Here is a 12172-nt window from a genome sequence, read left to right as displayed (position 1 = left end):
GTCACCTTTGCTTCAGTTCCCAACAAGTTCCTCATCTCCATCCAAGACCACCTCAGTCTGGATTTCATTGTCCATATCATTCTCAGCATTTTGGTCAAGGCTATTCAACAAGTCTCTAGGGAGTTCCACACTTTCCCACATTTTCCTATCTTCTTCTGAGCCCTCTAAACTGTTCCAACCTCCGCATGTTACCCAGTCCCAAAGTTGCTTCCACATCTTGGTGTATCTTTTCAGCAGCACCCCACTCCCAGTACCAATTTACTGTATTAATCCATTTTCATGTTGCTGATAAGGATATACCCAAGACTGGAAAAAATTTACAAAAGAAAGAGTTTTAATGGACTTACAGTTACACAGGGCTGGGAGGCCTCATAATAATGGTAGAAGGGAAGGAGGAGCAAGTCATGTCTTACACAGATGGCAGCAGGCAAAGAGAGAGAGCTTGTGTAGGGAAACTCCTATTTTTAAAAACATAAGATCCCATGAGACTTATTCACTATCATGAGAATAGCATGCGAAAGACAAGCCCCCATGATTCAATTACCTCCCACTGAGTCCCACAACACATGTGAATTCAAGATGATATTTGGGTGTGGACACAGCTAAACCATATCAGTTGGGAATTTCAGCAATGAACTAAAACTATAAATCAGTAACAAGAGGAACTTTGGAAACTGTGCAAATACATGAAGGTTAAACCACAAGCCCCTGAATGAGTATTCCATCAATGAGGAAATAAAGAAGGAAATTAAAATATTTCTTGAAACAAGTGAAAATGTGAATACAACATACCAGAACCTATGGGATACAGCAAAAGCAGTGCTAACAGGGAATTTTATAGCAATAAATGCCTACCTCAAAAAAGTAGCAAGATTTCAAATAAATAACTTAATGATGTATGTCAGGGAACTAGAAAAGCAAGAACACATCAAACCTAATATTAACAGAAGGAAAGACATAATAACATTAGAGCCAAACTAAAGGAAATTGAGACTTGAAAAAGTACAAAAGATCAATGAAATGAAAAGTTGGTTTTTGAAAATATAAGTAAAATTGACAAACTGCTAGCTATAGTAACCAAGAACAGGAAAGAAAAGATTCAAGTAAATAAAATCAGAAACAAACAACAAAAAGAAGACATTACAACCGATACCACAGAAATACAAAGAGTCACTAGAGACTATTATAAACAGCTATACTTTAACAAATTGAAAAACTTAGAGAAAATGGATAAACTCCTGGTCACATAAAACCTACCAAGAATGAGCCAGGAAGAAACAGAAAGTCTGAGCAGAATAAAAATTAGTAATAATTAATCATTAATAAAATGTCCCAAGCTAAGAAAAGACAAGGAGCAGATGGCTTTACTGCTGAATTCTACTAAACTCATGAAGAAGAACTAACAAAAATTATTCTCAAACTATTCAAAAAATTTGAAGAAGAGGGAATTATTTCTAATTCATTCTACGAGGCCAAAATTACCCTGAAACCAAAACAAGACAAGGACACACTAAAAAATAAAAAGAAAACTAAAAGCCAATATCCCCGATGAACACAGATGCAAAAATTCTCAACAAAATACTAGCAAACCAAATTCAACAACACATTAAGACAATACGCCATAATCAAGTGGAATTTATCCCAGGGATACAAGGATGGTTCAACACTAACAATAAATATGATACATCACATCAACAGAATGAGAGACAAAAACCATATGATCATCTCAGTAGACACAGAAAAAGCATTCAGTTCTTCAACAAATGGGAAAACTGAATATCCATGCAGAAGAATGAGACTAGACCCCTATTACATATACAAAAATCAACTCAAAATGGATTAAATGCTAAAACATAAGACCCAAAAGTATAAACCTACTAGAAGAATACATAGGAGAAACAATTCAGGACATTAGATTTTTATGGCTAAGACTTCAAAAACAGGCAACAAAAACAAAAATAGACAAATGGGGTCATAGTAAACTAAACATCTTCTGTAGAACAAAGAAAACAATCAACAGAATGAAGAGACAACCTGTAGTACGAGAAAAAATACTTGCAGACTATTTATCCAACAAGGAACTAATATCCAGAATATACCAGAAAATCAAACAACTCAACAGCTAAAAAAAAAAAAAAAAAAAAGCCAAAAAACTCTCAGAAAAATAGAAATATAAGGAAATTTTATTCATCTGATCAAAAGCATCTACAACACTCTGTAGGGACTGGCTTTAAGTTTTCCTGTGGCTGTAAAAAAAAAAAAAAAAAAAAAAAAAAAAAAAAAAAAAAAGCCCAAATAATCTCATTAAAAAGTGGGCAAAGGGTCTGGAAATATATTTCTTAAAATAAGATATACAAGTAGGAAACACGTATATGAAAAAATGCTTCACATCACTAATCATGAGAGAAATGCAAATAAAAGCCACAATGACATAGCTCACCCTAGTTGCAATGGCTATTTTCAAAATGACATAAAATAACAAATGCTGGCAAGGATGCAAAGAAAAGGAAACTCTTATATACCGTTGGTAGGAATCTAAATTAGTGCAGCCATGATAAAACACATTACAGAGCTTTCTCAAAAAGCTAAAATTATAACTACTATACACTCCAGCAATCCACTATTGGTGTTTATCCAAAGGAAAGGAAATCAGTATATCAACAAAAGAGGTAAAAGATCTCTGCAAGGCAAACTGCAAAACACTGATGAAAGAAATCATAGATGACACAAACAAATAAAAACACATCCCATGCTCATGGATAGGTGGAACCAATATTGTGAAAACGACCATACTGCCCAAAGCAAATATGGATTCAATGCAATTCCCATCTACATACCATCATCATTCTTCAAAGAATTAGAAAAAAAAATACTCCTAAAATACACATGGAACCAAAAAAGGGGTCGCATAGCTAACGCAATTAAGCAAAAAGAACAAATCTGGAAGCATCATATTACCCAACTTCAAATTATCCTACAAGGCTATATTTACCAAAACAGCAGGGTAGCAGTATAAAAATAGGCATGTAGACCAATGGAAGAGAATAGAGAACCCAGAAAGAAAGCCAAATATAGTAAGTAAGTACTGATCCTCAACAAAGCATACAAAAATATAAATTGGGGAAAGGGCACCCTATTCAACAAATGGGGCTGAGAAAACTGGCAAGTCACAGGTAGAAGAAAGAAACTGGATTCTCATCTCTCATATTATATAAAAATCACCTCAAATGGATCAAAAACTTAAACCTAAGACCTGAAACCATAAAAATTATAGAAGATAACATTGGAAAACTTATTCTAGACATTGGCTTAGGCAAAGAGTTCATGACTAAGACTGCAAAAGCAAATATAACAAAAACAAAAATAAATAAACTAAAAAAATAAATTAATTAAACTAAAAAGCTTCTGCACAGCAAAAGAAATAATCAGCAGAGTAAACAGACAATCCACAGAATGGGAGAAAATATTGACAAACTATGCATCTGACAAAGGACTAATATACAGAATCTAAAAGGAACTCAAACAAATTATCAAGAAAAAAACAAATCCCATCAAAAAGTGGGCAAAGGACATATAGACAATTTTCAAAAGAAGGTATACAAACAGCCACCAAGCATATGAAAAAAATGCTCAACATCACTAATGATCAGGGAAATGCAAATCAAAACCACAATGAGATACCACTTTACTCCTGCAAGAATGGCCATAATTAAAGTCAAAGGACAATAAATGTTGGTGTACATGTGGTGAAAAGGGAACATTTTTACAACTGCTGGTGGGAATGTAAACGGGTACCACCACTATGGAAAAGAGTATGGAGATTCCTTAAAGAAAAAAAGTAGAAATACCATTTGATCCAGCAATCCCACTACTGAATATCTACCAACAGGAAAAGAAGTCATTATAGGAAAAAGACACATGCATATGCATGTTTACAGCAGTACAATTTGCAATTGCAAAGATATGGAACCAACCTAAGTGCCCATCAAACAATGAGTAAATAAAGAAAATGTGGTAGATATAGACCATGGAATACTACTCAGCCATAAAAATGAACAAAATCATGTCTTTTGCAGCAACTTAGATGGAGATGGAGGCCTTTATTCTAAGTGAAATAACTCAGGAATGGAAAACCAGTATTGTTGTCCTCACTTATAAGTGGGAGTTAAGCTATGAGGATGCAAAGGCATAAGAATGATATATTGGACTTTGGGGACTCAGTGGGAAAGGTTGGAAAGGGAATGAGGGATAAAAGACTACATATTGGGTACAGTGTACACTGCTTGGGTGATGGGTGCACCAAAATCTCAGAAACCACCACTAAACAGTCTATCCATGTAACTAAACACCACCTGCACCCCAAAAACTATTGAAATAAAAATTAATTATTTTTCAATAAGCAAATACAAAAAAAAAAAGAAATCAGTATATCGAAGGGATACCTACATTTTCATGTTTATTTAGCACTATTCACAATAACCAAGATAAGCAATCAACCTAAGTGTCTATCAACAGAAGAATGGATAAAGAAAATTTCAAAATTGCTAAAAGACCTGAAATGTTCCCTAAGCAAAGAAATGATAAATGTTTGAGGTGATAGATATCCTAAATATCCCAATTTGATTGTCACACATTGTATGCATGTATCAAAATATCACATGTACTCCATAAGTATGTACAATTATTATTAATCAATAAAAATAGGAAAAAAGTAAACATTTTTGGTATGATAAAAAGCCAACTGGAACTTACATACACCAAAAATGCACTAGTGTATGTTGTTGAGAAAACATTTATTTTGAAAAAGAGTTTTCACAAATCAATAATACTTTCTAAAAGGAGCAAAATATATAAAGAGTTCATAGAAAATACAAATGATTCTTAAACTTATAAAAAGATGCTCAACATCACTCATGATAAAAACACAAACTAAAACAGGGTGCCCTTCCCCTCAGTCAGACTGCTAAGTGTTTGATATACATTGTGGTGGAAAGGGAATGGAGAAATAGGCACACTTCCATACTGCTGCTGGGAGTGTACAATTTCTATGGAGAACAGTCTACATACATGCATACACTTTTAACATAAATATTCCTCTTCTAGAAATTATCCTGCAGATACACTCACACAAAATGATCTGTGTACAAGGATGTTGTGTTATACTGTTTGTAATAGGAAAAGTTAGGAATAATCTAAATGTTTATGTATAGTAAACTAAGTAAATCATGGTACATCTATGTATATTGGTATATGTAACACACCAGTTAGAACATGAAGCTAATTAAAAAGAATGAAGTAGAAGTAGCTCTCTACATACAAATATTGAACAACTCCAAAATGAAATGTCAAGAGAACAAAGCAAGGTGCAGAACAAAATGTAAAGCTACCAATTAACTAAAAAGAAAAAAGAATATGCTCTCTTAAACAATACATAAGACACTGATAACAGTGGTTGTCTCTGTGGAGGGTAACCCAGTGGCGGCTTAGAGCAAGGAGGAAGAAGGAAACTTACATTTCACCACATACTCTTTTTGAGTTGTGTTCCACTTGTACATATTACCTCAAAAACTAAAATTTGTAAAGCTTTTTTAAATATAACTTCTTTTCTCTGACTTATGCATCTTCTCAATTCTTAACAAATATGCACTTAGTGTCTATTCTTCCAAAGAGGATGTCATGTTTGTGGATATTCTTGCTTTGTTCCAGGGACAGGCAAGATAAATTTAGCCCTTAAGGGTATCAGTGTTTCAGTTTTCATTGTGATTATGGTCTGCCTGAGAAAATAAAAATAGATAACACTAACTCATTCTAAAAAGCCCTTCAAATCATTTTTGTTCTTAAGCAAATCTGTTGCCAAACATCAAAAGGTTTTTATTTACCTTCGGGTCCAAAGACAAACTGTTTTTCAAAGGCGCTTCTTATTTTACCAAAAACAAAACGAAAATAAGATTCCTCAAAGTTTTATGGGATGTAGCTGCATCAGGGTATGAAAGAATGTCTTCTTCAAACAAAAGAAACATTTTGTTCACGTTTTGTTTGAATCTCTTTCCTCTTTAGAACTGCTATGCCAAGTTTCAACCTGAAAAGATGTGCCTGTAATGGATGTGCTGACAGACCTTTATCTAAAGAAACAGGAATGTAATACAATCATTCTTAGCCAGGTGTGTTGAATATTTTTCATTATTTTAAAGTCTCTACAAGCATTTCTTTAAAAAACCTATGCCCTTGTTGACACTAATTCAGAGTAATAGAAAAGTTTACTTAAGTCATGAAGTCTCACATATTAGAGACTACCAAACTATACTATTGAGCCACATCAATTTGACATTAATGAGATGTAAATGAGTGTATTTATCAGTCTCAATAAACCCACAAAAGTGTTTCAACCAGAACATCATTAAGGACAGGGGGGAAAATGTTCAGGAAATACATGCATCTCAGTTCTTTCTATTTCTCAGACTCCTTTCTTCTTCAGAACTTTGTGTCCAACTTGGTTTTCCACTGGGAAGAATCCATGCTGTAATGTCAGCTTTGGGTATCTTGCCAACGTTGAAAATTTTGAGATACCCTAAAAATGGCTGACACACTGCATTATCTACTAAAACAGACTCCCTATGATTAGTTTTGCTGCTTCTAGTTGAACAATTACTTTTTAGAAATAAGACTAAGTTTTTATTACAAGACAATATCCCCCACTCCTCCACCTCCACTTTCTTAAAAGCAATAGAAAAGTCTTGTCACGGGTTTGTTTTTTATTTCTCTTTTCTAACCATCATTTTCCTCAGTTACAGCTCTAACTTTAGCATTTTATTGGGATTTATTCGATACGATATTTGAGCCACTTCCCAACTAGCCAGACAATATAGTGTTCATACCACCCACAGCTATCTAGTCAGCTAATGTCACCTCCCAGCTTAGAGCCCTCAAATTGCACCCTATCTTGCTCAGAGTAAAAGCTGAAGTCTTATGGATGTCCCACAAGTACCGTCTTATGTTCAGACCTCATCTCTACTGAGGCAGGAGAATAGGGTCAGGAGGCAGGGACCCTAAGGCCAATTCACGCTGACTTCCTAGAACTAAATCAGAAGGAAAACCCCAACTTTCCACCGCCATGTAACAAAAGTATCAGAGGCTACTACTCCCTTTGCAACACCCACCTTCTGCCCTCAGATGAAAAATGGAAAGTACCTCTGATTTGTCCCCTCCCACCACCAATCAGGCTGGTCATGGGCCTAGTCTTCATTTGCATAGGGGTGTAACTTTGTAAACACTTCAGCCTCTGATTGATCATGAATGGTGACCAATCAGACTGGTCATGGGCCACTACTTCATTTATGTAGGATGTAACTGAGTAACCAATGGGAAACCTCCAGATGGCATTACCCCAGAAAATTCTGTAACCACTTCTCTCGAGCTGCTTGCTGAAGTCTGCTGTCATTCTGTGGAGTGTACTTTCATGTCAATAAATCTGTGCTTCTGTTGCTGCATTCTTTCATTGCTTTGTGTGTGTTTTTTCCAATTCTTTGTTCAAAATGCCAACAACCTGGATAACTCCTAGTCAAGACTCTCCACTGGTAACATCTACCACTCCCCTCCTCTGCTCCAGTCACTCTGGCCTCTTTGCTGAAGGGCAATATTCTGATCTTAGTACCTTGGTACTAACTGTTCCTTCTGCCCCGCACACTCTTACCCAGAGTGAAAGTACACCTTCATCTTTGTTGAAAATCTTCGCTATTTGGGTGATGGTTATGCTTGAAGCTCAAACCTCACCGTTAAACACTATATGTATGTAACAAACCCACACATGTACCCCCCGAATCTAATATTTAAAAAAAATTTTTAAAGAAACAACATTGACTTCTCAAAGAAGCACTCCTTGATCACCACCCTCCCCCCATCGCCCTCTTTTTTTTTTAATTGAGACAGAGTCTTGCTCTGTCTTCCAGGCTGGAGTAAAGTGATGTGATCTCAGCTCACTGCAGCCTCCGCCTCCCAAGTTCAAGGAATTTTCATGCCTCAGCCTCCAGAGTATCTAGGATTACAGTCACGCACCACCAAGCCCAGCTAATTTTTGTATTTTTAGTAGAGATGGGGTTTTGCCATCTTGGCCAGGCTGGTCTCGAACTCCTGCACTCAAGTGATCTGACCAACCTATTTAAAACTGAAACAACTCCCCAATCCTAGCAATCGTTTTCCAACTCCTTTGCTTTATTTTTTGCATAGAATATGCCACCTCCAAGCATGCTATAAAATTAATTTATCCATTTGGCTCATTGTCTCAATTTCCAGTCTAGAATGGAAATTCCATCACAGCAGGAATATTTCTCTTCTGTTCTGTTCACTGTTATATCCCCAGTACCTAGAATAGTGTTGAGTATATGGCAGGTCCCAGGGCTGCTGCACAGAACCTGGCTGACTATGTACTATACAACCTCACAGGACACCATTCCCATGGTTTTGGAGTGGTACAATGGGGTAGCCCTGTCAAGGAACAAAGTATTTGCTTACTACCTACTTTATGATCTCTAAAATAACAACTTTCACAGATGGTTTAAGAACCCCATGAAGCTTTTTTTATTTTTGCCTCCTTTATGTTTTCATAGTTTACTTTTATTACATAGAAAGCTGGTGTTGGACATTGCACAGAGAGATAATTATCTGATTCTATCAAAGGAGAAATACTTCTGTATTTCACCTAAATCTTTAATAATCCTCTAAATCATGAGACCTGATAGGATCTAATTGTTTCTGCCAGGCCCCTAAAAATCATATTAATGAACTATCACTCAGGCTAAACACTTTTTTTTAGTTGCCCCAAGTTTTCAACTTTCTCATCAAAATGAAAGAAATGTAAAAGTAGTTCTTCAAAGAGATTCTACAGGTAAATTAACTGAGAATTAGGAAAGAATCTAAAATGCTAAACCTTCATATATTCCATAAATACAAACCAAGGAGAAGTTGGCAACTATGTTCTTTTCTCTTTTTTCCTAATCTTTTAGAAATGAGTTGCAGATTCTTCAAATGATCCTTCATTCATTCAAAGCACTAGAATTACTTGGAAGAATATTCGTTCAAATTTAATGTATTACAATAAACCTCAAATTGATATTTCCTTGTTGTAGCTGCCAAACTTCAGGTAGGCCATTTGTTTTTCTTTTGTTTTGCATAATTCACATGGATTTGACAACACAATGGTTGGTACTGTAGTGAAGCAACACATCCTGAGAGGATATTCTTGGCAAGTTAAGAGCTGAATTGGATTACAAATGCTACTTTACACTATAGCTTTTACAATTTACAGTGGAACACTAAAATTTTGAAAGATGAGAATTATGTTTACTCTCTCAGACATACTTGCATATGCTTTACACACACGCACACTTTTTTATAAGTACTCTGAATCTTAAGCTTCTGTAATTGTATTCCTAATAGTTCCAGCCACAATGCTGAGAAAAAAGCAGGAATTCAAAATAAATATTTGTAGACCAGTGTATCACTGGTTGACAAAAAGACGTAAGATTATCAAGTACAAGGAAAGGAGCTACAGTAAAATACCCTAAGTTTTTTAAATTACAGTTTTTATGTTGGGATCATTGTAGATTCACACTGAGTTATAAGAAAGAATACAGAGAGATTCTATGTAACCTTTCCCCAGTTTCCCCAATGCAGCATCCTACAAAACTACAGTACTTTATCAGAAGCAGGATACTGCCATTGAGACAGTCAAGATATAGAGCATGTCTATCACCACAAGGATCCATTCTGCTGTTCTTTCACACGCATCCCTCTACTCCCACCCCCACTCAAACTCCCTAAATCCTGGCAACCACTAATTTGTTATTCATTTCTATAATTCCATCATTTAAAGAATGTTATATAAATAGAAATGTGTATATAACCGTTATGATTTTTTTCTCAGCAGAATTTCCTAAAGATTCTTCCAGGTCATTGCCTATATAAATAGTCTTTTCCTCTTTACTGCTGAGTAGTATTCCATAGTATGGATATATCACAGTTTGTTTAACCATTCATCAATTTAAGGACAACTGGATTCTTTCCATTTGGGCTATAACAAATAAAGCTATTATAAACATTAGTGGAAGGCTTTTATCATTAGATAATGTCTACTGCCTCTGGTAATTTTCTTTCATCTGAAGTCTACTTTATCTGATATTAATATATCTGCTTTCCTTTGATTGATCTTTGCATGACACCATCTATCCTCATTATTTGTGGATTCCATATTTGCTAATTTGCCTACTCACTAAAATGTATTTGTAACCCCAAAATCATACTTGCATTGCTTTTGCAGTCATTTGTGCACAAGGACAGTGCAGCTAAAAAAATAAAAAATAAAAAAATTGAGTCACTCCATATACGTGTTCCTAGCCAAGGTCAAACAAGTAAATATTTTGCCTTCTTGTTTTAGCTCTCAGGCTGTAAACAACTGTTCTCACAGTTTATTTAGTGCCACAGTTTTGAAATGTTTGTACTTTTGTTGGTGATTTTACTGTTTAAAATGGCCTCAAGCATAGTACTAAAGGCCTATTGTTCCTAAGCAAATGAAAGCTGTGATGTACCTTACAGAGAAAACATGTGTGTGCGATAAGCGTTCAGATGTGAGTTCTAGTGCTCTTGGCAATGTTCAAAGTTAATGAATCAATAATATATACTCAGTAAGGTGTCTAAACAGAACACACAAAATAAAATTATTCATTGGCCAGTGGAGAAAAATGTGGCCAGAGGCTTGCAGGAATCTAGCTCTGTATCCCCTAGGAACAGCAGTTTAGTATTTGCTAATTCAGCATTCACAGCAGTTATACAGAACTACCATGATTAACAAGAATCAACTACATATGTTTTTCTCTCCTTTCCAAATTGCCTATATGTTTATATATGAAGTAAGTTTCTCATACATAGCATAGAGTTGGATCATGTTTTTCAATCAATTCTGGCAATCTGTTTTAAATTGTTACATTTACACCATTAACACTTAATGTAATTGTTGATATATTAGAACTTGTCCACCATTTTATTTCTTATTTTCTATTTTTCTTCTCTGTTTTTTGTTTCTCTAGGTTTTTTTTCATCCTGTCTTTCTGTGGGTTACTTGAGCATCTTTTAGAAATTTGCTTTATCTACAGGGATTTTAGATATATCTCTGTGCACGGCTTTTTTAGTGGTCACTAAGTATTATACAAATGTAACATACATAACACCACAGTCTACTAGACATATATACATAACAGCAAAGTCTACTAATGTCATCATTTTACCATTTTACTATATTTGAAATATAGAGACCTTACCTCCTATTACATCCCATTGCCCTTCTACATTTACAATATAATTTTCTCTATATACATTTACAATCACATTAGACAGTTGATATGGTTTGGCTCTGTGTCCCCACCCAAATCTCTTGTCGAATTGTAATCCCTAAGTGTCAGTGGAGGGGCCTAGTGGGAGGTGACTGGATCATGGGGGTGGATTTCTCCCTTGCTATTCTCGTGACATTAAGTTAGTTCTCACAAGATGTGATGGTTTAAATGTGTGTAGCACTTCCTTCTTCACTCTCTCTCTCCCGCTCTGCCATGATGAAGATGTGCTTGCTTCTTCTTCACCTTCCACCATGATTGTAAGTTTCCTGCAGCCTCCCAGTCTTGCTTCTGTATAGCCCGTGAAACAGAGTCAATTAAACCTCTTTTCTTCATAAATTACCCAGTCTCTGGTAATTCTTCATAGCAGTATGAGAACAATACAAAAGTGTAATGATTTTCACCTTACCTGTCAAACATAATTAAGAAAACTCAAGAGGAAAGAAAAGTCAATGTATTTACCAATATATTTGTTTGCCATGTTCTTTCTTTCCTTCCTAACGTTTGTTCCATAGTTTTTTTGTTTGTTTGTTTTGACAGAGTTTTGCTCTTGTTGCCCAGGCTGGAGTGCAATGGCATAATCTCAACTCACCACAATCTCTGCCTCCTGGGTTCAAGCAATTCTCCTGCCTCAGCCTCCCAAGTAGCTGGGACTACAGGCATGCACTACCATGCCCAGCTAACTTTTGTATTTTTAGCAGAGATGGGGTTTCTCCATGTTGGTCAGGCTGGTCTCAAACTCCCGACCTCAGGTGATCCACCCACCTCGGCCTCCCAAAGTGCTGGGATTACAG

The 12172-nt window shown here is 35.6% G+C and overlaps 1 protein-coding gene across 2 annotated transcripts in view; it reads right to left on the bottom strand.

Moving 5' to 3' along the window:
• Window positions 1-12172, bottom strand: part of CPQ (carboxypeptidase Q) — a 313593-nt gene that overhangs the window by 276146 nt on the left and 25275 nt on the right. Inside the window, exon 3 of one of the 2 annotated variants that reach the window (XM_011978678.1) lies at window positions 348-458. The exons of the other annotated variant lie outside the window; for it this stretch is intronic. The gene's annotated coding sequence lies outside the window, so the exon portion shown is untranslated. The remainder of the gene's footprint in view (window positions 1-347; window positions 459-12172) is intronic. 2 annotated transcript variants of the gene reach the window in all.

Source organism: Mandrillus leucophaeus, unplaced genomic scaffold, assembly GCF_000951045.1.
Source record: "Mandrillus leucophaeus isolate KB7577 unplaced genomic scaffold, Mleu.le_1.0 Scaffold198, whole genome shotgun sequence".
Classification (NCBI taxonomy): domain Eukaryota; kingdom Metazoa; phylum Chordata; class Mammalia; order Primates; family Cercopithecidae; genus Mandrillus; species Mandrillus leucophaeus.
Note: the sequence above shows the minus strand (reverse complement) of the source record. Positions and strands in the feature narration are given on the sequence as shown.